This window comes from Sus scrofa, chromosome 13 (genome assembly GCF_000003025.6).
Source record: "Sus scrofa isolate TJ Tabasco breed Duroc chromosome 13, Sscrofa11.1, whole genome shotgun sequence".
NCBI classification, from domain to species: domain Eukaryota; kingdom Metazoa; phylum Chordata; class Mammalia; order Artiodactyla; family Suidae; genus Sus; species Sus scrofa.
Window position 1 is genome coordinate 135818014 of NC_010455.5, and position 27335 is coordinate 135845348.

Consider the following 27335-nt stretch of genomic DNA (forward strand, 5'->3'; position numbering starts at 1 on the left):
AGAGAGAGAGACAAATACCATATGACATCACTTACATCTGGAGTCTAATATATGGCACAAATGAATCTATCTACAGAAAAGAAACAAACTAATGGACATGGAAAACAGACTTGTAGTTGCCAAGGGGGAAGAAGTGGGATGGACTGGGAGTTTGGGGTTAGTAGATAAAAACTATTGCATTTGGAATGGATAAGCAATGAGATCCTGCTATATAGAACAGGGAACTATATCTAGTCACTTGTAATAGAGAATAATGTGAGAAAAAGAACGTGTATATATGTATGACTGGTCACTTTGCTATACAGCAGAAATAGAACATTATAAATCAACTATAATAAAAATTAAAAAAAATAAAATTAAAAAATTTTTTTAAATTGATTTTTTTTTTTTAATTTTGGGAGTTCCGACTGTGGTGAAGTAGATTAAGGACCTGGCATTGTCTCTGCAGCAGCTTGGGCTGCTGCTGAGGTGTGGGTTCAATTCCCGGCCTGGCACAGTAGATTAAGGATCCGGCATTGATGCAGCTATGGTGTAGGCCACAGCTGCAGTGTAGGTCACAGCTGTGGTTCGGATTCAGTCCCTAGCCTGGGAACTTCCACATGCCATGGGCGTGACCAGAAATTTTTTTTTTTAATTTTATATTGGAGTGTAGCCAACTTATAATGCTAATTTCAAGTATATAGCAAAGTGATTCAGTTATACATATATCCATTCTTTTCAGATTCTTTCCCCACATAGGTTATCACAGAATATTGAATAGAGATCCTGTGCTACACAATATTGTTTTTATTTTATTTATAGAAAGTAGATGCAAGAGTGGTATCTGACTTGGAGAAAAGGGAGATGAGATTCCACTTCATGCCAATTAGCCCTGCACAGTGCTCAGAAAGCCTCAGGAAGCAGAAGCAGCAGGCAGCACTGAGGTTAGGAGAACAGGTGGGCTAAAGAGGGAAGATGGGTTGTAAGTCTATAAAGGAAGCAGATCCCTAGTTCCCCCTCTACTCCATGCACACTTTGTTGAAAAATTGAAATCCACTCAATATCTACACGCAGACTAAGGAGATGACCACATCCTTGTCCCTCTTGGCTCCCAGGATACTGGCAGCCAAATAGAAACATTTTCAGCAGATTCAAGAGGCTTTTTTTGGGGGGGAGTCTTTTTATCTTTTTATGGCCACACCTGAGGCATATGGAGGTGCCCAGGCTAGGGGTTCAATCAGAGCTGTAGCTGCTGGCCTACACTACAGCCACAGTAACTCGGGATCCGAGCCGTGTCTGTGACCTACACCACAGCTCACAGCAACGCTGGATCCTTAACCCACTGAGCAAGGCTAGGGATCGAGCCCACATCCTCATAGATGCTAGTCAGGTCCATGACAGGAAGTCCTCGAGGCTCTTTCATTGGAGAAACCAAAAGACGTACAGATATTCACATCCTGGCATTTGGAGATGGCTCTTCCAAAGCTCCAGTGCCCCGCCAGTGATACCTACCAGTCAATAAGCTCTTCCCATTACAGAGTATCCAATTCACGTTCTTGGTGCCTCATTCAGAAATATGAATATGATTCAGCTAAGGATCATCAGACTTTTCAGAGACGTCTCTCTGACAGAGACCAAACTAGGCAAAGAGAGAGGACCAAGAATTCAAAGGAAAGAAAATGCAAGCAGGACAATAAAGCTTCAATAGCAGTGTAATATCCTCTGAGAGAAAAGAGAAGATATTTTATCCATGAAAAAAAGCACAAGCTGCTACAGAAAGAGCAAAACTTGCAGACTGAGAAAGAGCTCTTAGACATGAAAGGTACTGTTGAAAAGAAACATTTTATACATGGGTTGGAGATAGAGTCACATTTTCCACAAAGTAGAATAAGAACATCAAGAAAGGAAAATGAGAGAAAATAGAGGAGAATTAGAAAACCAATCTAATAAGTTTTAGATAGAGTGGAAAGGAATAAGTTCTAAAGAAAAATTCCCAGGACTCAAGGGCATGAATGGCCAAACTGATAGGACATTCTATGTGCCTGCTGCCATTAATTTTAAATAGACTCACTCGAAAGCACAGTGTTGGAACACACTGGCAGTGAAAGGTGTGTTCTAAAAGCTTTCAGAGAGGAGGAAAGAAAGCCAGGTAACAACCAACAAATCGAAAACCATAATGACAGCAGATTTCAACAACATTAAACATAAAAGAAAATGGAGCAATTTCTACAAAATTCTAAATGAGAATAATTTCCAGCCGAGAGTTCTATGCCCAACCATCATCACGCCGAAGGGTACACTAAAAGCATTTTCAGACTTTTAAAGACTCAAAAGCTTGCCTCAGTCAGCATCCAGTGAGTATTAACTATTATAATTAGCATTTGTTGTTGTTCCAATTTTTCTTTTATTCTCTTTATTTTTTTCTCTTAATGTGATATGCTTTTGATATATACAAAGTAAAATGAATTCCTTCCCATTTTAAAAAATGAAATAAAAGGTGGATAGATTGGAGAAATGCCTAAACCACCAAATGGCTTTTATTTATTTATTTATTTATTTTTGTCTTCTTAGAGCCACACACTCACAGCATATGGAAGTTTCCAGGCTAAGGGTCAAATCAGAGCTACAGTTGCCGGCCGACACCACAGCCACAGCAACACGGGATCCGAGCCACATCAGCGACCTACACCACAGCTCATGGTAATGCCAGATCCTGAACCCACTGAGTGAGGCCAGGAATGGAACCTGCAACCTATGGATCCTAGTCAGATTTGTTTCCTCTGAGTCACAACAGGAACTCCCAAAACGGTTTTTACTTTGAGCAAAGCATCTGTCTAAGACATAGACGATAACCTTTTAGCCAATACAATGATGTGTGGACTGTGATAATGATGGAACTGTTAGGTGGATTCACGGCCTATTAGAAGTGAAAGGAGTTTGGGTTCATCTTATCTAATCATCCTATTTTTCAGATGAGGAACATGAATCCCCGAAAGAGAAAGGGACATATCTAAGGAAGACAATGTCTGGAGGACAGTGGATACTCAGTAAGCGTCTGTTGCACGAATGAGTGTGTTAGTGAGTAAATAGTTAAGTCAGAGATTATCCAACCCTCCTAACTCACATGCGGCAAAACGAAGGATCCCAAGCTAGTTGGTAGTGGATCAAGACCAGACTTGGGTTTTCAAATTTAGGCTCTGGACACCTTTCCCTAAACCTTGCTAGACTGATGACTGCATCGCTCTAGTAGAACAACACGAGGCTTGAAGACCATGCTCCCACCGGATGCATCCATAGGTGGAGCAGTGTCAGTGCAGGAGGAGGGCTTTCAAATCCATGCTGCAGGGGACACGGCTGGAGAGGCAGCAAGATCACAGATCACAGGAACCCAGGGTCTTCGTGGGCTTCTCCTCTGACTCTACTCAAGGCAGGGCCCTCTGAAAGATATCCAGCTCTCTGCTTTATGGCACTGTTCCTTCCTGGTAGAGAGCTGTGGTTTTAAGAACACTTTCCTTGTTTTTGGTAATTTTCATTCACAGTTCTCAGTCTACCCTCTAGGGTAGTACAGAAGAAATCTTCAACAGAGCTTCACCTATGTGGAGTCTAAGGATTAATTTTAAATTAATTAATTAATAATTAATGGCTGCACCCGCAGCATGTGGAAGTTCTGGGACCAAGGATCAAACCTGAGCCACAGCAGTGACCACACTCAGATCCTTAACCACTTAGCCAATAGGAAACCCCATCAAGGATTTTTTTTTTTTTTTGGTCTTTTTGCCTTTTCTAGGGCTGCTCCTGTGGCATATGGAGGTTCCCAAGCTAGGGGTCTAATTGGAGCTGTTGCTGCCGGCCTACACCACAGCCACAGCAATGCAGGATCCGAGCCGAGTCTGCAACCCACACCACAGCTCACGGCAATGCCGGATCCTTAACCCACTGAGCGAAGTCAGGGATCGAACCCTCAACCTCATGGTTCCTACTCAGATTCGTTAACCACTGCGCCACGACGGGAACTCCAATCAAGGATTTTTTAAGTCTTCCCTTTTTCTAACATACCTTCAAATGGCTCTAGAATGTATGGTTTCCAAAATTTTCTTCATGTCCTTCTGGAAAAACTTCAGTGTGACCCTGTCCTGCCTCACAGGGTGCCCCTAGAACTGAACCCAACCCTCCAGATGAAGTCTTCTAGCACAGAGTAAGGCACATGCTTGCTTCCCACGAGTGGACACTAGATCCCTGTCACTGCGGTCTGAGAGTCTCTTAGTTAAGTCAAGCTGTTGACATCCATTAAGCAGAGCCTGCTGTAAACCCCAATCTGATTCTCAGGGTCTTTGCAAGCCTGCTCACCTGCCTTTTTCTACTTGGAGCCTTGGGATTTAAACTCAGAGCATTTTCTTTTTCTTTTTTTAGGGCTGAACCCGTAGCATATGGAGGTTCCCAGGCTAGGGGTGGAATCGGAGCTGTAGCTGCCGGCCTACACCACAGCCACAGCAACGTGGGATCCAAGCTGCATCTGTGACCAAACCACAGCTCACGGCAATGCCACATCCTTAACCCAGTGAGCGAGGCCAGGGATTGAATCCAAATCCTCCTGGATACTAGTTGGGCTCGTTAACCACTGAGCCACGTCGGGAACTCCAGAGCATTTTCTATTTATCTTCATTACATGAGATTTTCTAGCTAAAGCGGAGTGTTCTTAACTCTCTCATCTATCAGAGCGGAGATTCTTCCAGTTTTGGTCATCTGCAATCCTGAAATTTATGCTTTAATGTGTTCACTCAAGTGAGAAAGAAAAATGGAGAAAAAATGGAGAAAAGGAACAAGAATGGATGGAGCTCAGAGATATTAGGAGCCTACAGCCCACCCACTGTAGGCTCCTAACAGAGGGACACGATCCACCCAGAGGAGGATCCAAACTTGCTTCTGAGCACAGTTAACACGGAGGGGGGACATTGCAGGGCTTCAGATCAGGCTTAACATTTATTCATTTGCTTTTCAACATGAATCTGACCAGTTGCTGGTCAGAACTCTCCAGGAAGGGAGGAGGGGAATATAAGGTTTCTCCTCTGTGCCTGTCTGAGGCTGTCTATACTGCTGATCCAACCAGGCTTGGGCAGGGAGGCACGCTCTTGTTAGAGCTTGGGAAAGAGCCCTGGGGAATGGCTCTGAAAACCCCCAGATTATTTGCACCAGAGGGAGGAGAGTGGCTGGGAGAAGCAAGAGTTTACAAAGAGCAACTCTGCAGGTGGATAAGAAGCTATGGGCGGCCCCCAGGCGTTCCTGCAAATTGTGCCCTGTACAGGTTGTGCAGCACTGAAAAGTTAAACTTCAGGGGAAATCTGGGCGAGCACCAGAGAGGATTTCACAAAAATGCAAAATGCTATCAAACCTCAGTTATTCGCACCTGAGTCACCATTTCCCACGTGGGTCGCTGGGCCTACAGTCAGACTGCTAGGTTTGAATCTGTCTCCACCATTACTACCTAATTAACAGGCAAGTTAATTAGCTTGGCTTTGGCTCACTTTCCTCATCTATAAAATAGGGATATTACTAACTCCCACCAAATAGAGTTACGGCAAGGATTACACGAGTCAACACAGGTAATACTGACATGCATTACATGTTCAGTGAATGTTACCTCTTTATCCAACAATTGTAACTTGCCATGTACCAGAGACATGCTTTCCGTATTGATGCTTTGTATGCAGGGAATAGAAATCCATTTTTAAAGCATCCTTAATGACACATATTGAAAGAAACTGGTAGGTTGGAAAAACAAATTAAAAGCAATCATATATTCCCAAGCCCAGGTTAAAAGGCTTAGGCTGTGATTTGGGCTACAGTTTTCCTTTGTGGGGCCATGGATGTGAACTTCACTCCTCTTCCTACACCAGGCCTCCTGGAGATGTAACAGATGGACTTCAAGCCAGGAAGGGATTTCTTAGAACTCTTTGCCAAATCAGGGTGGATAACACATTCACACTGCAGTGACAGGGTGGAGGTGGAGGTGTCCATTCACACATAGAAACTTGTGTGATTTCCAGGCAGAATAATCCCTGGAAAGAGCCTACCCCCTCCCCCAGGTTGACGGGAGACACCAGTCAGCCTGATTATTTCTGGGTAATCTGAGTGCAGGCAACGCGTCTGCCAGGGCAGAATTAGGAAGAGGGCGTGGGTGGAGTTCAGGGGTTATCTGCTCACCCCCCGAGAGAGGGGCCCATCTCAGCAAGGGGGCCAGCCTGCCACTGGTGAGCTGGAGGTGAATTCATGTTCAGAAGAAGCACATTCTAAATGCTTTGACTCAGAGAGCAAACACCCACAGTGACTGTCTCCTGGACCAAAAGAGATGCTGGGGGACATCTTGGTAATTTCTCATTTTTGAGCTGAATAAGATAATAATTCACATTTGTATGGCCCTTTACCATGTATAAAACACTTTCACAGACATTATCTGATCCTCACAGATCCCTGATTTTACAGATAGGGAAATGGAGGCTCAATGAGGGGGAATGACTGGCTCAGGGTCACGTGACAGCAAATCATAAAGGCAGGACTCCAAGTCTTAGGAATGCAGTTATCTCATCCATGCTTATTCGCTCACTCTCCAGGCAGCCACTGCGTGGGGCGCAGGGCACAGGGGACAGAGCAGCAAGGCAGAAGACCTGCCCTCACCGAGCTTACTGTCTACTGGGGAACACACATCACACAAGCAGCTGAGTGTGACGAGAGGGAAAAGGTGAGGTGCTGGTCCAGGCATGAGGATCGGGTCCGTCAGAGGTGACCTGCTCCTCCATCACTGCCCTGTAGACATTGCCATGCTTGTGTCTGCTCTGAGCTGTTTCTACTGTTCGCCTCGGCCCCTCTCTAGGCTAGGACAGTGGACAAAAACATCACTCCTGCTTACCTGCCCATGGGGGGGATCCCAGAGCACCCGCCTCTTTTCTATGCTGGCCCGCCCAGCCCCATTACCACCAGGTTGCCTCCAACCACGCTGGCCCCACCCTGGCGGTGGGAGCTGAAGAAGATGCTGGCTCTGCAGATGAATGATGCAGGACATGTGCCCAGCAAGGAGAGGGCAGCAGCGATAGAAAGAGTTCCTGGAGCCTTACAGCAGCTTCCCTAAGAGCTGTTGAGTCTTTATCATCACTGAATGGCCATTAGGATTTCCCCTTATCTCTGGTCCTATCCTCCCCACTTTGGTGTGAAGCTGGAATCCCACAGTCCTTACTTGCCCGGGTTCACCAACCACTGGGTGAGTCCTAGTGGGATTTTCTGCTTCTATCTCCTGCTGTTGATGGTTTTGTTCTGGGATTGACGGCCACCCATGTCTGCTGTCTGGTTCATGACACTCTATCTTCCTCATCACTGCCTCCCTGTCTGGTTACCATTCATCAGAGAGTGCCCTCTGGACACCGCTTACTAAGTACTCCCTGCCACCTCTGCGTGATCTGAGACTCCAGCTCTGTCTTACCTCAACTTTCAGTTCAAAGCAGTGGTCTGGGAACAGAAGAGCAAAAGCACACCTGTAATGACCTGAAGTGGCCACTAGAGGGAAGCAAAAGCTAGGACAGACTAAAGGAAAGCCCACACTTGGCTTGCTTGTACAGGACGGATGGGGCACATGTGGGAAACACCAGGTGGATGGTGGCTTAGTGCCTGGCACACAGTTGGCACTCAATGAATGTCTCCTGGATGAAATCCCTAATAAGAAAGCAGAGACCAGGACAAGTTACATGACATGATCACAAAAACAGTGTCAGAGCCCAGTCTTGCTGGTTTTCAGGCCAGAGTGTGTTTCTATCACATGTACACTTGTCCTCTTCCTCCTCCCTATCCCACTCCCTCTCTGCTCCCTCCTCTACCCTTCAACCCATCACAACTACCTTCCCATCCAAATGCCAAAACCTTCTTGGATAAAACTGCAGTCACTGGTGACTCTCTTCTCCATCCCTTCTGTGTAATTTGTCTCCTGGACCTGCCAGGTTATGAAAAATCTTGTCTTGGACAGCTTTTCGCCAATTCAGCCCTCACCACCCCTGTTGCACTTCTGTGGGTGTCTCCTCATGTCTCTTCTCTGCCATGCTCCAGCCTCATCATCACGCTTTTATTATTTCAGATTCACCTTGACTCTGCCGTGTCTGCCCCTTCAAATCCTACCAGCTTCATCCTCTCCAACCCCTCATAATCCTCCCATTCACTTGTCCAACCCAACTTCTATTACCTGTCCAGAGATTTTTCTCTGCTTGGTCTCTTGCTGGTGCCCAGGTTAAATCCTGGTCATGTCTGCCTCTGGACTGCTGTTAGTGGGTGACCCTCCAGCCGGGAGCTGCCCCTCCTGCTGCAGACTCGTCTTCCCCACTGTGGAGGGGTGAGCACAGCTCACGCCTCTCACGTTCTTTGGCAGCGGTTTGTGCAGGGGGCTTTGCCCTCCACAGGATGAACAAGTCTGTCCATTGTGCCTGATACCCCAGCAGTCAGAAGGACAGAGGCTTTGGTTTAGGTGGCCTGTGTATATGGATATATTAGACAACTTATTGTATTGGCTTAGTTCTGGAGTAGTCATTTTTAGAGTACTTTCTTCTTCTCTTCCTCTCCCTCTCCTTCTCCTCCTCCTTTTTTTTCCCCTTTTTTCCTCTTTGCCACCTGATGGCATATGGAGTTTCTGGGACAGGGATATGAGCCACTGTTGAGAACTATGCCACAGCTGTGACAAGGCCAGATCCTTTAATGCACTGTGCTGGGCTGGTGATTGAACCCCCGGCACTGTAAAAAAGCTGCCGATTCCATTACGCCACAGTGGAAACTCCTCTCAGTGCCCTCTCAGTTTTAGCAATTTTCTCCGATTCCATGGTGTTTTGGCGATGGGGCATCCCAGAACTCTGTGTTTGGTACCAGCCAAAAGGGTGGTGAGTGTGTGCCCTGTCATAGCATATTTCTTCATAAGTTTCAGCTTCTTGGGTTTTTTTTCCTCATTCCAAAATATGTCAGTATATAACCCAAAACGTAGGTTTCAGTTGGTAGTGGTGATAGTGGGGCAGGGGTGGGTGGGTGAGGGACCTGGTAGCTAGGAGTTCACTGGAGGACAGCATGGTGGTTTAGAGACTGGATTTTGAACCCAGCAGTCTGGGTCTGAATCCAGGTTCTACTGACTTGCTATGTTTCCTTGGAAATGTTGAAGATACAAGGCCTGTCTAAGCTTTAGTTCCCTCATCAGAAATATTGAGGTACTGATATTAAGTTATTATTTTGATTAAAGATTATAATGCATGTGAAGCACCTGACATCCAATTAATGGCTATTCCTGTTATTACTACTATTGTCATTATTATCTGCCTTCCTTCCTTTCTCTTTCTTTCCTTCCTTCCTTCCTTCCTTCACTGTATTCACAGCATGTGGAAGTTCCCAGGCCAGGGATCAAACCTGTGCCATAGCAGCAACCCCAGCCACTGCAGAGACAGTGCCAGGTCCTTAACCCACTGCACCACCAGGGAATTCCAACAGTCTCTTTTCTTTAGAGAGAGAAATTATTCATTTTATCTTAAAACTTTTAACAATATAAAGTGCATCTATCAGCTCAAAGAATATTCTCAAACTGAACGAATCTGTGTAATCAGCGCCCAGACCCCAGCAAAGAACCCTGGGAGCATCACCAAAGCCTCTCACTCACTTCCAGGCACTCCTCCCCACAACCCATTATTCAACACAGTTGTGTGTGTGTGGCAAGGACAGTTAACACGAAGTCTGCCCTCCTAAGACATGTTTAGCTGCACAATTCAGTATTGCAGTGATAGGCACAGTGTCGTGTAGAAGATCTCTGGCACTTGGGACATTCCCCCATATGCCCTCTTGTCCCACCGTCCTGCTGAGGGACTCTGAGCAGTCACGATTCAGCAGAATTGGACACTTTTGACGTCCTGCTGATAGTCGCAGGAGCTGGGGACAAACAGTAAGGAAGAGTATTAAGTCCATTTAGAACATCTGGGCTAGAGTAAGATTTAACAGCTATGGCGGAAGGCAAAAGCAAGATCACAGACCCTCCAAGATCTGGGGAGAGATGGGAATTTTATTCTCCTTTAAATACAAATCAGCTGCCCCAAATATAGGTTGAGAGCAACCATCCATATAGTTTTTGAGAAAGCAGAGGAAAAACCAATTTAGACATCTTTAAAAATTTTACAAGCCTTTCTTCCCTATGATTAGGAGTTTAGCAGCTTGAACGGGCCAGCTGGACATCAAATACATCCTGGACGGAACAACAACGGAAGTGAGGGGAGGACTTAGTGAGAAAGCTGATGGCACCCAGGAGCACACATCATCCTAGAAAGGGCTCCTAGAGCAGCACCGAGGGGGAGAGCAGGTATGTTCACATCCTGAGGAAAAGATGCAAACTGGGTTGGCATTTGGGCAAGTTATAGAAAACTTGGCAATGGCACCTGTGGGAGGGCTCCCAGCCCCCAATTTTCGTACACAGGGAGGAGGATGAGCTCTTAATTACTGCAATGGTTGGAGTCCCCTGCTTGAGCTAAAAACTTTGGTATACAAGTGGGAGAGCAAACTCGTACTCAGCATCAAAGCAGGGGAGTCCCCATGAACACCCACAGGCCCCGCTCCCCACACTGAATTCCAATCCAGACACAGTCACCTCTCCCCACCCCGACCAGGTACAAAAAGGTACCCCTCTCTGTGTTTCCACTTCTAAATAGTCTTGATCACCTTCGCACCAACTTGGTGTCTAAAGAAACCAAAGTAGTTAGTCTAAGGTAGACTTAAAGGTAGAAATGCTTCTCCTTTGAGGCTGACCTCAGTTACTCATTCATTCAACACGTATGTATTAAGTACACCTGGCCTCTGGATTTACAGCCAGGATAGAATGCAATCCCCAGATGCCTGTCCCAGGCCCACAGACACATCTCCCCCCGCATACGTGGGCAAGGATGTACTCCACATTCTCGCAGCTCCATCCCCCTGCCAAGACCTTCCTGAACTGCGTTTCCACCACTCTCCTCCACCGGCTCCCTGTCTCCCCAAGAAAGCCTTCATTAGGCTCTGAGACCACTGAGGGATGCTTCGAGACGCTCCCTCCCTCCCTTTAGCTGTGTCTAACATGGATCCAGACCGGGGAGCTTTTGTCTCCAGGACACCCCCTCCCCCACCATGAGTGTACAAAATTTCCTTTGTGAAGGGGATGTAGTGATTTTGCATTTTCCTGGAGGCACTCACCCTCCACACTCCTCCCCCACAACAACCCTCCTTTATACTGGAGTCCAGGTGAAGTCACTGCTTAAATTCACCACTGCCTGGCAACTAGGCAGTTTGATGCGGTGACACTGCGCTGCCAATGAAAAGGACAACAAGAACAGGGTCTTTCTTCTTTTGAAACTGGTATTAAATCTTAAATATCTTAGGATCTATTTTTTAAAGTCCCTTTTTTCCAATTTTTTAATTGTGGTAAAATATACATGACAAAATTTCCAATCTTAACTTTTTTAAAGTATACAGTTTGGTGATAGGAAATACATTCATACCATGTAACCATCACCACCATTCATCTCTATAATTCTTTGTCTTGTAAAACTGAACCTCTGTACCCATTATAGTAACTCCCCAGTTTTTCCTCCTTCCAGTTCCAGGCAGCCAACATTTTACTTTCTTTCTCTGATTTTGCCTAGTCTAGGTACCACATGTAAGCTTATTTCACTTAGCATAGTGTCCTCAAGGCTCATCTGTGTTGGAGCATGTATCAGAACACCTTTCCTTGTTCAGGGCCAAATAATATTCATACACACACACACACACACACACACACACACACACACACACACACACCACATTTTGTGTATTCATTCATCTGTTGATGGATGCAGGTTGCTTCCACATTTTGGCTATTGTGAGTAAGGCTGCTGTGAGCAGGGGTGTACCAGTATCTCTTTGAGACGTGATAGAACTTTTTCTTTTCTTTTTCTTTTTTTTTTTTTTTTTTTGTCTTTTTGCCATTTTTTGGGCCGCTCCTGCGGCATATGGAGGTTCCCAGGCTAGGGGTCGAATCGGAGCTGTAGCCTCTGGCCTACGCCACAGCCACAGCAACGTAGGATCTGAGCCACGTCTGCGACCTACACCACAGCTCAGGGCCATGCCGGATCCTTAACCCACTGAGCAAGGGCAGGGATCGAACCCTTAACCTCAGGGTTCTTAGTCGGATTCGTTAACCACTGTGCCATGACAGGAATTCCTAGAACTTTTTTTTTAAGTGGAAGTAAATGAGTGGCTGATAAGAGCTTTCTGCTGGGCTGCAGGCCAGTTCCCATGACAAAGCACACTCTGCAGTCTTTAGCTGGCCTCTCCAGTTTGCCTGAAGGAGAATATGAGACAAAGGAGACAATTTAGGACAAAGGTCTCCTCTGCTGCCTCCACCTTCACAGCCAGAAGTCAGGTATGGGCGGGGCTGTGTTCTGACCTTAAGAGATTTCCCAGAGTTAAGAGGTTGCCCTCTTTATCTAAAATTATATTCCCTTACAGAGGGCTGGACTCTCAGGGCCTTGGAGAAGCTCCATCAGGGTGGGTGTGGCATGGAGTCTCAGCCCAGACCCCCACCCCCACCCCTTAACAATGAAGGCTGAATAGAGATTAAACCACACATCCCAGACCAGGGGGCAAGTTTCCTCAGAGCAGGCAGGGTCCAGCCTCCTGCCCCAGCTCTGGGAAGAGGATACAGGAACCCAACCCTGGGGGCTGCTTCTTTTCTGGCAAAGGACAGGAAAGAGAGGTCCTGCCGGGCTTCTAGGAACAGCTCTGTATCTCTGTGTGAGGTTCCCACACTTCTACAAAGCAGCCGCTGGCAGCTGCAAGGTGGACTTTTTTTTTTTAAATCTCAGCACATGAAGTTTGAGAAAAGAAAGGCCCCCTACACATACGGGAAGCTGAAAATTAGAGCAAGAAATTCCTGATTCATTCCCTAGGCATAAAGCTCCTGTGTCACAAGTGCCACAAATGCCACTGAGTTTCCCAGGCCTCCTGTTGACCTTAGGCACCACTGGCCAAGGGAGAAGAACATAAAAGACACCAACATTTAGAGTTTTACCCTTCCTGTACCAGAAAGAGAAAATGAGGAATGAAATGCTTGTTGCTATAGTAAAAGAGTCAGAATTATTGGTGAATGTGCAGTTAATCAAATGTTAGGTAATACAGGAATTACAGGGGCCTTTCTAACATTGTGTATTATTTTCCTGTTGTTTTTTTTAGGGTATATAGAATTTCCCAGGCCAGGGGTCCAATTGGAGTTGTAGCTGCCGGCCTATGCCACAGCCACAGCAATGCAGGATCTGAGCCACATCTGCAACCTATACCACAGCTCATGGCAATGCTGGATCTTTAACTCACTGAGCGAGGCCAGGGACAGGACCCACATCCTTATGCATTCTAGTCAGGTTCCTTAACCCTGAGCCCCAATGGGAACTCTTAGCAAGAAATTCCTCAGCCTTCCCTTTGCCACAGCAGCCTACACGTGGATGGCCAGGCCCTGAGCATCCACCCTGGTTCCACCTGCCTGGAACACCCCGCCCTCTAGCGCACACCTGCCAAGCCCCTCTGCTCCATTATGGCTGAGCTCAATTTCCTTGTGTCCTGATTAATTATCCAATTGATTCATTCAACAAATACTGAATGAGTGCTGACAATGTGCCAGCTACTCCTTGAGAGACTGGGGATTCAGCCCTGACCAAAAAAGACCACTTTTGCCCTCGTGGAGTTTGCAGTCTTGTAGGGGAGGCAGGCAGGAAACAAGATAGGCAAAATCAGCAGCATGTGAGAATGTCAGCCATAAGCACCAAAGAGAAAAAGAAAGCAAAGGAATAGGTGTGGGAAGTCTGGGGTGGGGGTTGGGGTGGAGGCGGTGGGGTATCTAGTGGTTTGTATGTCTTTCTGCAAGGATTTCCCAAACCCCTCTTCCTCAGAACTGCTTCTGTCTTACAGGCTGCCAGTGCACAGTATAGGTAGCTTGATGATGGTATTTAACACATGCGTCCTTGTACTTACAGACGGGCTATTTATACACATGGGTCATGCGTTGCAACTGGAATCTAGGTCCCTAGAGGCTTGGTACCTTCAAACTCCAGCCCCTGGACATGCTTTACACAGCCGCTGTTCACAGGGTGTTTCCTGAATGGAGAGAGAGCTCTGCCCATCAGAAGTCCAGTCTAATGTACGTGGGCTTCTGTTTTTGCCCCTTCAGTGTTTTTTCCTATACATTTCTCTCCTTGTTTTTCTTTCCTGTTTGCAACAGAGGTTTTTTTAAATACTTTCCGGAGAAGGTATCTTCATATATTCATTTCTCTTCCACAAATTACTTTTTTTTCTTTTTAGAGCCACATCTATGGCATATGGAAGTTCCCAGGCTAGCGGTGGAATTGGAGCTGCAGCTGCTGGCCTACACCACAGCCATAGCATCACTGGAGTACATCTGTGACCTACGCTGCAGCTTGTGGTAATGCCAGATCCTTAACTCCACTCAACAAGGCCAGGGATTGAACCTGCATTCTCAGATTCTTTTTTTTTCTGTTTTTTTTTTTTTGCTTTTTTTTTAAAAAATTGTACAGTTGTATTATTTAATTATAATTATCATAAATTCTTTGATGGAGAGGAAATCAGAATCAGATGTAAGAAGATTTCAGCATTCCAAGAATGATGTCAAATGACCCCCTTCATGGTGGATTATGCACTTATTTACTATGAGATATATTTCTTCTTCAGAGATTCCTTGTTTGTGTATCAATTGTAGATTTTTGGTTTGCAGTTATTCTGATGTTTTGATATGAGTCTAAATGTACACGAGATTGTTTTAAGTTCTTGTTTTCTTAATTGCAAGTGTCCTGTATTTTTACCCACCTCTTCTCATGATTTCTGATTTTGGTGGTATAATCGTGCATGGATGATTTTGTATCTTTACTGTAGATATACCTTTACTGGTGAGCCTTGTCATTTGTGGCATTTTTGTTTCCTGTTGCTGTCTTTTCTTTTCTGCCTATAGAAGTTCTTTAGTATTTGTTGTAAGGCTGGTTTAGTGTTGCTGAATTCTCTCAATTTTTGCTTATCTGTGAAGGTTTTGATTTCTCCTTCAAATCTGGATGAGAGCCTTGCTGGGTAGAGTAATCTTGGTTGGAGGTTTTTTCCTTTCATCACATTAAGTATATCATACCACTCTCTTCCGGCCTGCAGAGTTTCTGCTGAAAAATCTGCCAATAACCTTATTGGGGTTCCCTTGTATGTTACTTGTTTCTTTTCCCTAGCTGCTTTCAAGATTTTCTCTTTGTCTTTAATTTTGGTCAGTTTGATTAATATGTGTCTTGGTGTATGCCTCCTTGGGTTTATTTTATATGGTACTCTTGTGCTTCCTGGATTTGAGTGAGTGGTTCCTTTCCCATGTTAGGAAAGTTTTCGGCTATTATCTCTTGGAATATTTTTTCTGTCCCCTTCTCTCTCTCTTCTCCTTCTGGCACCCGTATAATACGGATGTTGGTGCGTTTAACATTGTCCCAGAGTTCTCTGAGACTCTCTTCATTTGTTTTCAGTCTTTTTTCTCTTTTCTGTTCCGCATCCGTAATTTCCACCAATCTGTCCACCTCACTTCTACCTCCTGTATTCTGCTGTTGGTTGCTTCTAGTGAATTTTTTATTTAAGTTATTGTATTCTGCATGTCTTCTTGTTTAAGGTTTATATCTTGTATCTCTTTGCTCAGTGTTTCCTGTAAGTTATCCATCTTTGCCTCCAGTTTATTCCCAATGTCTTGCATTATCTTCAGCATCAACAATCTAAAGTCTTTTTCCTGGAGGCTAAGAATCTCATTGCTTAGCTGATTTTCTGGGTTTTTTCCTTTCTCCCTCATCTGAGTTATAGTCCTCTGTCTTTTCATTTTGATAGGTTTTTGGTGTGGTGACCTTTTTACAGATAAAAGAGTTGTAGCCTCTCTTACTTCTGCTGTCTGCCCCCCTTGTGGCTGAAGTCTCTATGGGGGCTTGCTGTAGGCTTCCTGATGGGAGGGGCTGATGCCTGCCCACTGGTAGGTGGAGCTGATTCTAATCCCTCTGGTGGGTGGGGCTTAGTCTCTGGATGAGATTAGAGGCAGCTGTGTGCCTGAGGGGTCTTTAGGCAGCCTGCTTACTGAGGGGTGGGGCTGTGATCCCACCTGGATTGTCATTTGCCCTGGGGCTTCTCAGCACTGACTGACAGATGGGACCGGATTTTTCCCAAAATGGCCCCCTCCAGAGAAAGGCAGCTGCTGAATATTCCCTAGAGTTCTGCCTTCTATGTCCCTCCCTCACAACAAGCCACATTCACCCCGGTTTTCCCAGGATGTCCCCCAAGAACTGCGGTCAGGTTTGACCCCAGATTCCCATGGAGACTTTGCTTTGCCCTGGGATCCAGTGCATGTGAAAGTCTGTGTGCGCCTTTTAAGAATGGGGTCTCCGTTTCCCCTGGTCCTGTGGAGCTCCTGTGCATAAGCCCCACTGACCTTCAATGCCAGATGCTCCAGGGGCTCTTTCTCCCAGTGCCTGATCCCCACACGTGAGGGTTTGATGTGGGGCTCAGAACTCTCCTGTAGGTGAGTCTCTCTCTGTGAACCAGTTAGTTTTCAGTCTGTGGAGCTTCCCACCGGGGAGGTATGGGGTTGTTTATATTGCGAAATCGCCCCTCCTTCCTCTTGATGTGGCCTCCTCTTATTCTTCTGGAGTAGGGTATCTTTTTTAAGGTTTCCGGTCCATTTGGGTGGGGATTTCTCAGCTTTTAGTTGTGAATTTTGTTGTTTTTAGGAGAGAAGTTGAGCTCCAGTCCTTCTATTCCGCCATCTTAATCCTCTCTCGCATTCTCGGATTCTTAACCCGCTGAGCCACAATGGGCACTCTCACAAATTACTCCCCAATGAGAATAACTTTTCATCAAATAGCTGGTAGGGAGGAGGGGGAGGGTTGGTCTCTTATAGAAACTCATTTGCAGAGAAAATAACGTGTTAAAGGAAACCTTCTGTGGTGTTTTAAAAATATGCCCACGAATTCTTTGATACGCCACCCTTCAGTGGTTGGTGGAGCCCAATTTCCCCCCAACCTGAGTGTTTCTGGGACTTGGTGACCTGTTTCTACTGAAGAGATTATAGTAGAAGTGATGTGTGATTTCTGAAGCCAGGAGATAAAAAGCATAGCAGCTTCCTCCTTGCTCTCTTTGGTCACTGGCTATGGGGTGAGCCAGCTACCACGGCATGAGGACACATCACAGAGAGGTCCACATGTGAGGAACTGAGGCCTCCTGCCAACAGCCATGCTGGGGGCTCTCCTGGAAGCAGGCCTGTGAGCCCCAGTCCGATCTTCAGTGACTGCTCATGACATCTCGATCGGGACCTCAAAAGAAACCCTGAGCTAGAACCACCCACCTCAGTCACTCTTGGATTCCAGATCCACAGAAAGTCTTAGATAATAAAGGTTTATTGTTTTAAGTAGCTATGCTTTGAGGTAACTTCTTATACAGCAGTAGAAACTGCATGAGTTCTGTTCTGGTTGGACCCCTGGCATTGAAGAAGCCAAGGAACTGCTCTAAGCCTTTGGTCTTCAGCTGTGAGCAAAGGAGATTTGGGTCAGAAGACTGAGTGCCAGCTCTCAAACCCTATGGTCTCTGACTAGGAATATATTCTAGGAATAATGTTGTTTGGGGGTCAGCTGTGTGCAAAGTATAACGACCTTGATCTCCCTGGGCTCTTTCTGCAGATTCAGACCATGAAGGTGTCATCATCTGAACCCAGATGTGCAAGTTGCATTCTGGAAGGTGATGTTCACCTTAGAGAGGATACACAAAAATACCACAAACAGGGAGTTCCCATCATGGCACAGCAGAAACAAATCCAACTAGGAACCATGAGGCTGTGGGTTTGACCCCTGGCCTCGCTCAGTGGGTTAAGGATCCAGCATTGCTGTGGACTGTGGTGTAGGTCGCAGATGTGACTCGGATCTGCTGTTGCTGTGGCTGTGGCGTTGGTCAGCAGCTGTGGCTGCGATTCGACCCTTAGCCTGGGAACCTCCATATGCCACGGGTACGCCCCCGCCCCCCGCCAAAATCACACAAACAGAATGCTTTATGCTTTGGAGAGGCCTGGAGAGGTAACATCCTTGAAATGGATGCTTTCGTGCTTTCTTTCATTTAATCCTCTCGAATATCCATTTTATAGATGGGGGTTGAGGCTCTGAGAGTTTTGATAACACCCTCAACATCATGCAGTTATTAAGTCCCAGAGCTGAGATCTGAACCACAGCTTCTTTGTTACTAAATTCTGCTTTTCCAGCTGCCTCCCTGATGGTTTGACCACGTATTAATTACATTAAGCAGATGAAGGACATGGCCTGGCATGACACAGGCCCCTCTACAAGAAGCTGCCCTGCTTAGAGCTCTGAGCGGGCAGACCTGAGGCAGCAACATCTAGGACACAAACTCCATCCCATCCTGCATCCCCAGGTGACAAGACCACTACAGGCTGACAAGGAACAGATGACATGGCCTGGGGCAAAAGGACGACTGGGGGCCAATTAGACTCCATCTTTTAAAAAATGTGGACTAGGAAACGGCAAGAGAATGGCACACTGACCTGAGGGCAGTACAAGAATTTATGAGAAGGAGAAAGGTCAGAGGGGTCACAATGGCTACAGGCAAGCAGAAGTCACGTGGGAACAGAAACCGGAGTCAGCAGCGGTGATAAGGGGAGGAAAGGCTGTAGATGTATATCTCTTTGACTGTATCTCTCTACCTCTCTACTGACCTAGCGATGGAGAAAAGCATAAAACAGACTCGGGGAGAGGAACTTAAACTGGGACCACAAGTGAGGTCCCTACAACCATCTTGGATCCAGGACCGTCCTCCAGACGCCGGCACCACAAGGTCCAGATCTACGGTGACCACTAGGAATCTGCTCCTCGGAGAGTCCATCTCCGTCATCGATTCTGGGTAACACCCACCTTTTCCTTGTGCTCTCTTGAGCGCACTCTTGACCTTGCAACTAAATGAACTGAACTAGAGCGGGCATGGCTCATGCACAGTCTTAAAAACAAAATTCTGACTGTAAAATTCGAAGGATCCTAAGGGTTTTCTAACTCAAAGCATGCATGGATTCTGACAATTAAACAACACTTGCAACACCCAAAGCTGCTTGTATTTCACGGCATCAAGACAGAGGACAAGCTATGACCAGACCTAACCGAAGTGCTTGTAACTGTGCAAAAGAGGTGATGCTCAGTCCAGAGCAACGCAAAGACCAACTAAGATTATCCCCAGGGCCTAAGCTCTGCTGTGAGGGTGTGACTGACATACAGTTAGGGCAGAGACAGTGAACCTCTAAATGTCACTTTGGATAGACATAAACCAGTCCCTCATCAAAGGCTGCATTTTGTAAAAGGGCACCCACTGAGCAGCTCTTGACCTACCAGAACATTGGCCTTCACAGCATCCTGACAGACACAGTATAAAGAGTTCTGGACTAAAATGAAAGATCCTGGGAGTTCCCACTGCGGTGCAGTGGGTTAAGGAACCGGCATTGGCACAGCTGTGGTTTAAGTTGCATCTGTGGCTCAGATTCCATCTCTGACCTGGGAACTTCTATATGCCTCAGGTGCAGCCAAAAACAACCAAACAAAAAGAGTGATCCTGGGTAAGACTCCCAGCTCTTCATGTAGCAGCCATGTGACTTGAACAAGCAACTTTAACTTTCTAAGCCACATCCATGCAACAAAAAGCAAGTACTAAATAAAAGATCATCAATGGATAAACAACAATATACCATATAGCACAGGGAACAATATGTATTCAATATCCTGTGATAAACCATAAAGGAAAAGAATATGAAAAAGAATCTATAAGTATTATGCCTGTGTTACTTTGCCGTACGGTAGAGATTAACACATCATTGTGACTCAACTGTACTTCAGTAAAATATGTAATAAAAAAAGATCAAGATCCATGTCAGCTCTAAAAGTGTATAATTGTGATTCAAAGATTCTCAACTACTCGTCAACAACCAGTTGCTCTCCATAAACTCACAGTAACCATACGATGATAGTAAGTTTATAAACTCCAAACAAACAAAAAACCCAGGACACACGCTCTGACCACAGGACAGATTCTTTAAAATCAGAATTGTTCCATAAGCTACTTTAGGGATAGACCTTGGCCCTGGCTCCCCAGGCAGCTTATATTGTTCTTCTAGATGGGCTTGAATAGGTGATTGAAAATAAAACAGACTTCTTTGTATGGTTCATTTCTTATCTCACATTTAAAACAATTTAAGGTCTAATCTATCAAAATTTACACATCTTTGACCTGCTGCGCTATTTTTCTCCCTTCTTTTAAAAGGACTCTGGAAAGCCTAAGGTGTATTTAGCTTTTTTCTTTCAGTTTCCTTATAAAATGCCAGTGGTCACATCCCATTCTTTATTCAGCCCCTCACTGAACTCCTGGGCAGAGTATTTACACTGGCTTCAATTTTGCTTTGCACTCAGCCTTAAAGCATGCTGCTGGCTGAGGGTGTGCAGGGCTGCAGCTGGTCCTGAGCCTCAATGAGATAGATGGGGAGCTGGTAGAAAAGGGGTTCATAAAACAATTGTCATGCTCATCAATTAATGAAACATTTCAATTCAACGTTTTTCTTCCTAACTGGGAAAGGATTTGGAATTTTGTAGCCTATTTCCCTGAGAGGCTCAAGGTGTTACAGAAAGAAAATCTATTAGTCCCCAAAAGGCATAGAAAGCCTAAATGCAGGAGAGCAGTTTGCACTGCATTTTAATATCCCGGAAACAGGGTGGTAAGCAGATTTTTTCCTAAAACCCTCTAAAACCATTTTAGGATCCTCATCATCCGCAGGCTGCAGATCACTTCCCTAGGCTGCCTCTTTTTCTAGGAGCAACACGCCCAGCCTTCAGGGCCTGGACACTCTCAGATGGATTCTTCCAGCCCTCAGGGCACTAGGTGACAGCATGGCACAGATGGTAGGGGCATTGGGCAAAGAGACAAGAGTCTGGGCAGCCATCCAGTTCTGCCTGTAAATGGACGGTGATCTTGGCCAAGCTGCTGGATCTTTCTGGGCCTATTTACTCATCTCTAGATGAGAGCACTGGGTACATGAAAAATGTAAGGGGATCCCTGAGCATTAAGTTTGTGTTGCCACTCACAGCTTGTGCTTCACTGAATCATGGGATGGAGATGCTGAGGACTCAGGGTGAACAAGTGGCTGGTGAGCTGCTCCAGCCAATCTCAGCTCCTGGCATTTTCGCCCCCCACCCCCAATTTGCTGGGCTTACATCTCCACATTTATCTTTGACATTTCTCTTTACAGAGCCCTTCTGAAAGAACTGAGGGAAAAGTCTCCCTCCCACTCCAGAGATAACACCTCTTAGTTTCCATTTAAATTTCTCTTGCTAGGGAATTCCTGTTGTGGTGCAGTGGACACGAATTCAACCAGTATCCATGAGGATGCAGGTTCCATCCTTGACCTCAGTCAGTGGGTTAGGGATCTGATGTTGCTGTGAGCTGTAGTGTAGGTTGCAGACACGACTTGGATCCCGTGTTGCTGTGGCTGTGGTGTAGGCTGGTAGCTGTAGCTCCGATTCAACCCCAAGCCTGAGAGCTTCCATATGCCGAGGGTTTGGCCCTAAAAAGCAAAAAAAAAAAAAAAAAAAAATTCTCTTGCTAAAACATTTTTTGATGGAAAATTCTCTGCTCTTCTAAGTGTCACCATGCATGCCCCAGAATATCCAGTGTTGCTTTAAGAACTTTTTTCAAATGTCAGCCAGCTTCTTGGCAACATGCATACATGTCATTACTCTGACCACAAGTGACTACCCCTAACAACTTAACTAAGAGTAGCAAATACCACTGCTGTCTCTGTCTCACTCGCTCTTGCTCTCTGCAACCCCCTGACAACACATTCCCCAGATATTCAATGTCATCTTCCTTGGTTCCTTCCTCGAGGACACTCAAAATCATCCCACTGTGTTAAGAGAAGGCACATCTTGAAATGTCAATCCACACAGTTTAAGAAAAATGCACCCTGGTATACCTGTACGTGTCAAAAACCAAAATGTCACTTAACCTAACATTTTTGCCTTTTTGTTCCTGCTGTCTAACCTGAAGACAAATTCACTTCCAACACCTCAATAGGGACTTTGAAATTGCTCACAAACCCCCTGTTCATTCCTCTTTTTCTTTTTTTTGCTTTTTAGGGCCGCACTGCAGCATATCTGCAACCTACACCACAGCTCACGGCAACGCTGGATCCTTAACTCACTGAGCAAGGCCAGGTATCGAACCTGCAACCTCATGGTTCCTAGTCAGATTCTTTTCTGCTGCACCACGACGGGAACTCCTGTTCATTCCTTTTTGATTCCTCATCATACTATCCACTTTAAAATCCTTTACATTCTTTTAAAGCTAGCAAACTTCTCATCAATGATAGACAGACTTGCTCACTACTTTCCGAGAAAATAGAGGTCCTAAAACATGAATGTGTTCACCTTCCTTCTCCTGTTCCTCTCATGCCTGGAGAACTAGTCCAAATCCTTGAGTGTATAATTTACAGCCTTTCAGATCCAGCCCCTCAATCTTTGCAACTCATCTGCTACCAAGACTGACCCTGGGCTCCAAGCCACAACTACACTTGCTGGTTCCCAAATGTACCTGATACTTTCCCATTTCCCTGGCTTTTACTGATGACCTTTTCTCAGTTTGAGCAGGTTCTACCTTCCCTTCCAGGGCACATCCCTCCCATCTTCTGAAAGTCCTTTCCCACCTTCAAGCCCAGCTTAAAGGCAGCCTAATCCACGAACTCCTCCATGAGCAGCTCCACCCAGGCCATCAGCATCAGCAATTAGAAACAATTTCTTCCTTTTCTAGCAGAATGCTATTTGTACCTCTATTATAGCACCACCCCCCCTTTTTTTTGTCTTTTTGCCATTTCTTGGGCCGCTCCCACGGCATATGGAGGTTCCCAGGCTAGGGGTCAAATCGGAGCTGTAGCCACTGGCCTACGCCAGAGCCACAGCAACTCGGGATCCGAGTCGCGTCTGCGACCTACACCACAGTTCACCACGGCAACGCTGGATCCTTAACCCACTGAGCAAGGGCAGGGATCAAACCCGCAACCTCATGGTTCCTAGTCGGATTAGTTAACTACTGCGCCATGATGGGAACTCCTAGCACATCTTTGCCTTGGGTATTTGTCAACATTCCTGCATCTTTCATTGGATCAAAAGTGCCTTAACAGTGGAGGCTATGTTGTTAAAATTTTTTCTTATACAGAAAGGAATTTCAATAATTGTTGGTTTAAATTTGCTGAAATAAACAGAAAGCACTATACTCCGCTTCATCGCATTTTTGAAACTTCTACACCTCTGCCTCCTTCCTAGGAGCTTTCTTTGGTTTAATTTTAACATTTCACATTTTTTAGTGTTTTGACTAAACACTCTGAAGTCTTTTTGGAAATAGGGAGGGTATAGATTTGAAAAGCCTTTTATTGGCTTATAATTTGGGGCTTTTCATTGAGCTATCATCCATTTTGAGGAAATGCCTGATAATTCTTGAATAATTAACCTGTTTCAAAATATATTTTAAATATTCAGGGGTGAATATTTATCTCTTTATGAGATAGGGAAGGATTTAGGAATTGTGAGTCTCAAGGATACTTTTGTTATACATTAATATTCTTCTGTACGAAATAAGCACCCAGGGTGGAGGAGGGAATTGCTTGGAGAGATGTCCAATGCATTGCCGCGCATCATTTTTCTGATAGTAGGAGACAGTATGGCAAAGATTTCGACGTGCCTCCCAAAGTCCATTCTGCCCTTATTTGTCAGGAATAAAGACTCATTTTTGGAGGGGGAGGGGGTACCTTGGTGCCCAGTAAAAGTCTACATTCTCTGGGTCTCCCTGCGGCTAAAGTAGCCTTATTATCAAGCTTTGGCCAAGGAGACGTAAGCCCGAGTGTTAACTGCAACTAGTCTCCCTGTGAGAGGAGTGACTCTGCTTTTCTTTTGCCCAATCTGCTCCCTGGCACACTTGCCATCTTGGACTACGAGTTACACCAAACTCTACAAACAGTGGAGGAATAATACAGAAGGAGACTGAGTACCTGACGACTCCATGGATCTTCTCCACCAGTCCTAGGCTGCTTATGTTCAGGCATCTGTTATTGTGAGAGAAAAATAAACTTCTCTGCCCTTATAAAGCCAGTCACTGGATGCTTTTACATGTAGCTAAACCTTCTAGTCCTAACTGATAGAGATGATATATCTACTACAAAGGTAAAAAAGGAAAGTTTGGAATTTTTTATCTCCATGTTTTTCTTTTTTAAAAAATAAATTTTATTTAATCAAACCTGATGTTTCAAAATGCTTCACTTTAATCTTTTCACTCCTCCCCCCTATACTTGTGCTCTTACTGTTCTACATGAAAAGTCATTTTTGCATGTTCAAATTCTACATAGCTGCTTTTTTTTTGGCCATACTTGTGGCATGTGAAGTTTCTAGGCCAGGGACTGAATCTGCACCGCAGCAGAGACCCAAGCCTCTGCAGGGACAAAACTGGATCCTTAACCCACTGGGCCACAAGGGAACTCCTATCTCCCTGTTTTTCTATTCTGATCAGGAGAGAAAAGTAAATTGAAAAGCATCTTGGATCAAAGAACCAGCTCTCTTTGACAAAAGAAGACAGATAGCGAGGGAATACCATGGAACTAAGTAGGAAAGCTCAGCTGACAGCACAGCCTGTGCTTGGCTGCTCTGAAACCCAAGTGATCAGAACAGGTTGAAACAGACTGAAGGGGCGAGTTCTCACACAGGTCATGCTGCAGCATTCTTGGAAAAGTCAAGTGTGGCTGGTACAAGCCAGCCTCCCTACAGTCACTGCCTTAAAGAAAAGATGAAAAGCTGCAAATCAGCATAAGAAGTCAATTCAGGACCACCAAGAGTGACAGATGATGACTGAGATTTTCTGTAAAAAAAAACACATTCTTCTCAAATTTGCTTCATTTTACATATTTTAATATTCACAAGTTTAAAATTTATAAGGGTATGTACAAGTTTATAGTATTAAAAGGCCTTCTTTGTATGAAATACCCCTCTACCTGCCTAATTAACTATACAATCATGTACTGATTTTCTAAAACTTTACATTCCTAGGGAGACCTTTTTTTTTTTTTTTTTGATGCTTTTCCACTTTTTTTGATTTGCTTTTCCAAACAGTCTCCTGGCAGGAGCTATAAAAATTGCAGGAAGAGTCACAGTGATGGGATAATTAGCCTCTACAGGACTAGTCTTGAATTTCTAAACCTATTTAAATAGTGATGAATATGAATCAACTCAACTTTAACCCAAAAAAGGCAGTCAGTACTTCCACTATTCTTTTGCTTTATTAGCCTTCCTTCATCCTGAATGAAATCTCTTCTATCCCTGTTTCTAGACCCCAAACTTCTAGAAGATTCCTGTCCTCTGGATGTTCACGTATCAGCGGTAAAGTCTTGAATCCAACATCACTAGCATGTGCTTTCATATCTTTGTTTTTATCAGCAAATTCTGGTTATTTGGTCTCGTTCTCTGATAAACAGTAGTCCTGCAGCCTATGAACCCCAACAACCATGAATGCAGCCCTGGAAACTGCCCCTCCAGTGGATGTCTCGGTCCTTGGAGACTCTCCCGCTTGGGAAGTGTAAGTCTCAACCCCGTCATAGCCTGATTTCATTTGACCTGCCCCAGGGTTCACTCCTACGACTTCCAACAATGGGGGACTTTTCACCATTTATTTATTTTGGCTCTGTTGCTCCTGCTTCTGAACTTTAGCTCAGGCCATAACAGAGGCATGAAACACCTTTTCCCTCATTTGCCCTGAATGAGTTCATCCTTTCTGGACTGTCCACAGTAACTGGAGGATACCCTTCCCACTGCTGTGTGGTTGTGAGTGCCATTTCAGAGATGATATGACTTACAGAAAGCTAGGCTTTGAATGGACCTTAGAGATTACAGGTTTACATGTTCACTTATCACTTAATACTTTGCTGCTTCCCAAAAAGCATCTGGAGAAGCTTTTGTAAAATGTCTACATTAAATACAAAGAGACTACTGAAAGCTATAGGGAGAGGGGGAATTCATAACTCTCTTATTTACACATTGAGGAAACAGAGGCTCAGAGACATGATTTGCAAAGATAACAAAGTTGGGACAAGAAGCCCTTCCTTCATTGGTGACTTTGGCTCTAGGCTGATGATTTTCCTTTCTACTTCAAGTTTCATCATTATCTTTTCTTTTCTGTTTTTGGTTGTACCCATGGCATGGAGAAGTTCCCGGGCCACAATAGTGACCAGAGCCACAGCAGTGACAATGCCAGGCCACCAGGGAACACCTCCATCATTATCTTGAGTGACTTCCTCTCCCTATGAGCAGTGCCTCCAAGCATCCTGGCCTTGGTCCTCTAACCTCATCTCCATTGAGCTCCTCCTTCATGTCACTCAGCAGTGCCATCCCAAGGTCACACAGTGGATCTCAACAGTCACCACTTTGACTGCTCTAACTCCCACAGCACTAGGTATCTTCCTTTCTTTAGGGGCATTCTACAAACTTTGGTATGTTGTATTTTTATTTTCATTCAATTCAACTAATTTCGCTTTTGGTTTCCACTTTGACCTGTGGGTTATTTAGAAATGTGTTGTTTAGTTCTCAAATACCTGGAAAATTTCCAGAGCTCTTTCTGTTGTTTATTTCTAATTTAATTCCATTGTGGACGAAGCCCATACTTGTATGACTTGAATCCTTAAATATACTGAGACTTACTTTATGGCCCACAATAGGCACTTTATTCTGTTATTATCAGGTAGAGTTTTCTATAGATGGCCAGTCATTAGGTTAAGCTGGTTGATTGTTTTTCAAGTCTTCTACATCCTTACTGATTTTCTATTTATCCTATCAATTACTGAAAGAGGGATATTAAAATTTCCAATTGTATTTGTTGATTTATCTATTTTTCCTTTCAGTTTTATCAGTTTTTGCTTCATGTATTTTGGAGTCCTGTTATCATATACATCAAAGTTTAGGATTATTAGGTCTTCTTGATTATCATTATGAAATATCCATCTTTACTCTTACTAATATTCTTTGCTCTGAAATCTACTTTGGATGATATTAATATAGCTGTTCTATATATATATATATACCTATTTTTTTGGAATAGTGTTGGGACGGGAATTTAAAAAACTATTTGTATATTCCTATTTAAAGTGCATTTCTTGTAGGCAGCATATAGTTGTTTGTTTTTTTAATCCAATCTTACAGCCTGTCTCTGAATTGAGACGA

The 27335-nt window shown here is 44.8% G+C and overlaps 1 protein-coding gene and 1 long non-coding RNA gene across 2 annotated transcripts in view; one reads left to right on the forward strand and one right to left on the reverse strand.

The window, feature by feature from the left end:
• Nucleotides 1–27335, reverse strand: part of KALRN (kalirin RhoGEF kinase) — a 623278-nt gene that overhangs the window by 164219 nt on the left and 431724 nt on the right.
• LOC106505780 lies at nt 12174–19960 on the forward strand. The gene is made up of 2 exons (XR_001300510.2): nt 12174–12409; nt 18774–19960. It is a non-coding gene; the product is annotated as an uncharacterized LOC106505780 (long non-coding RNA).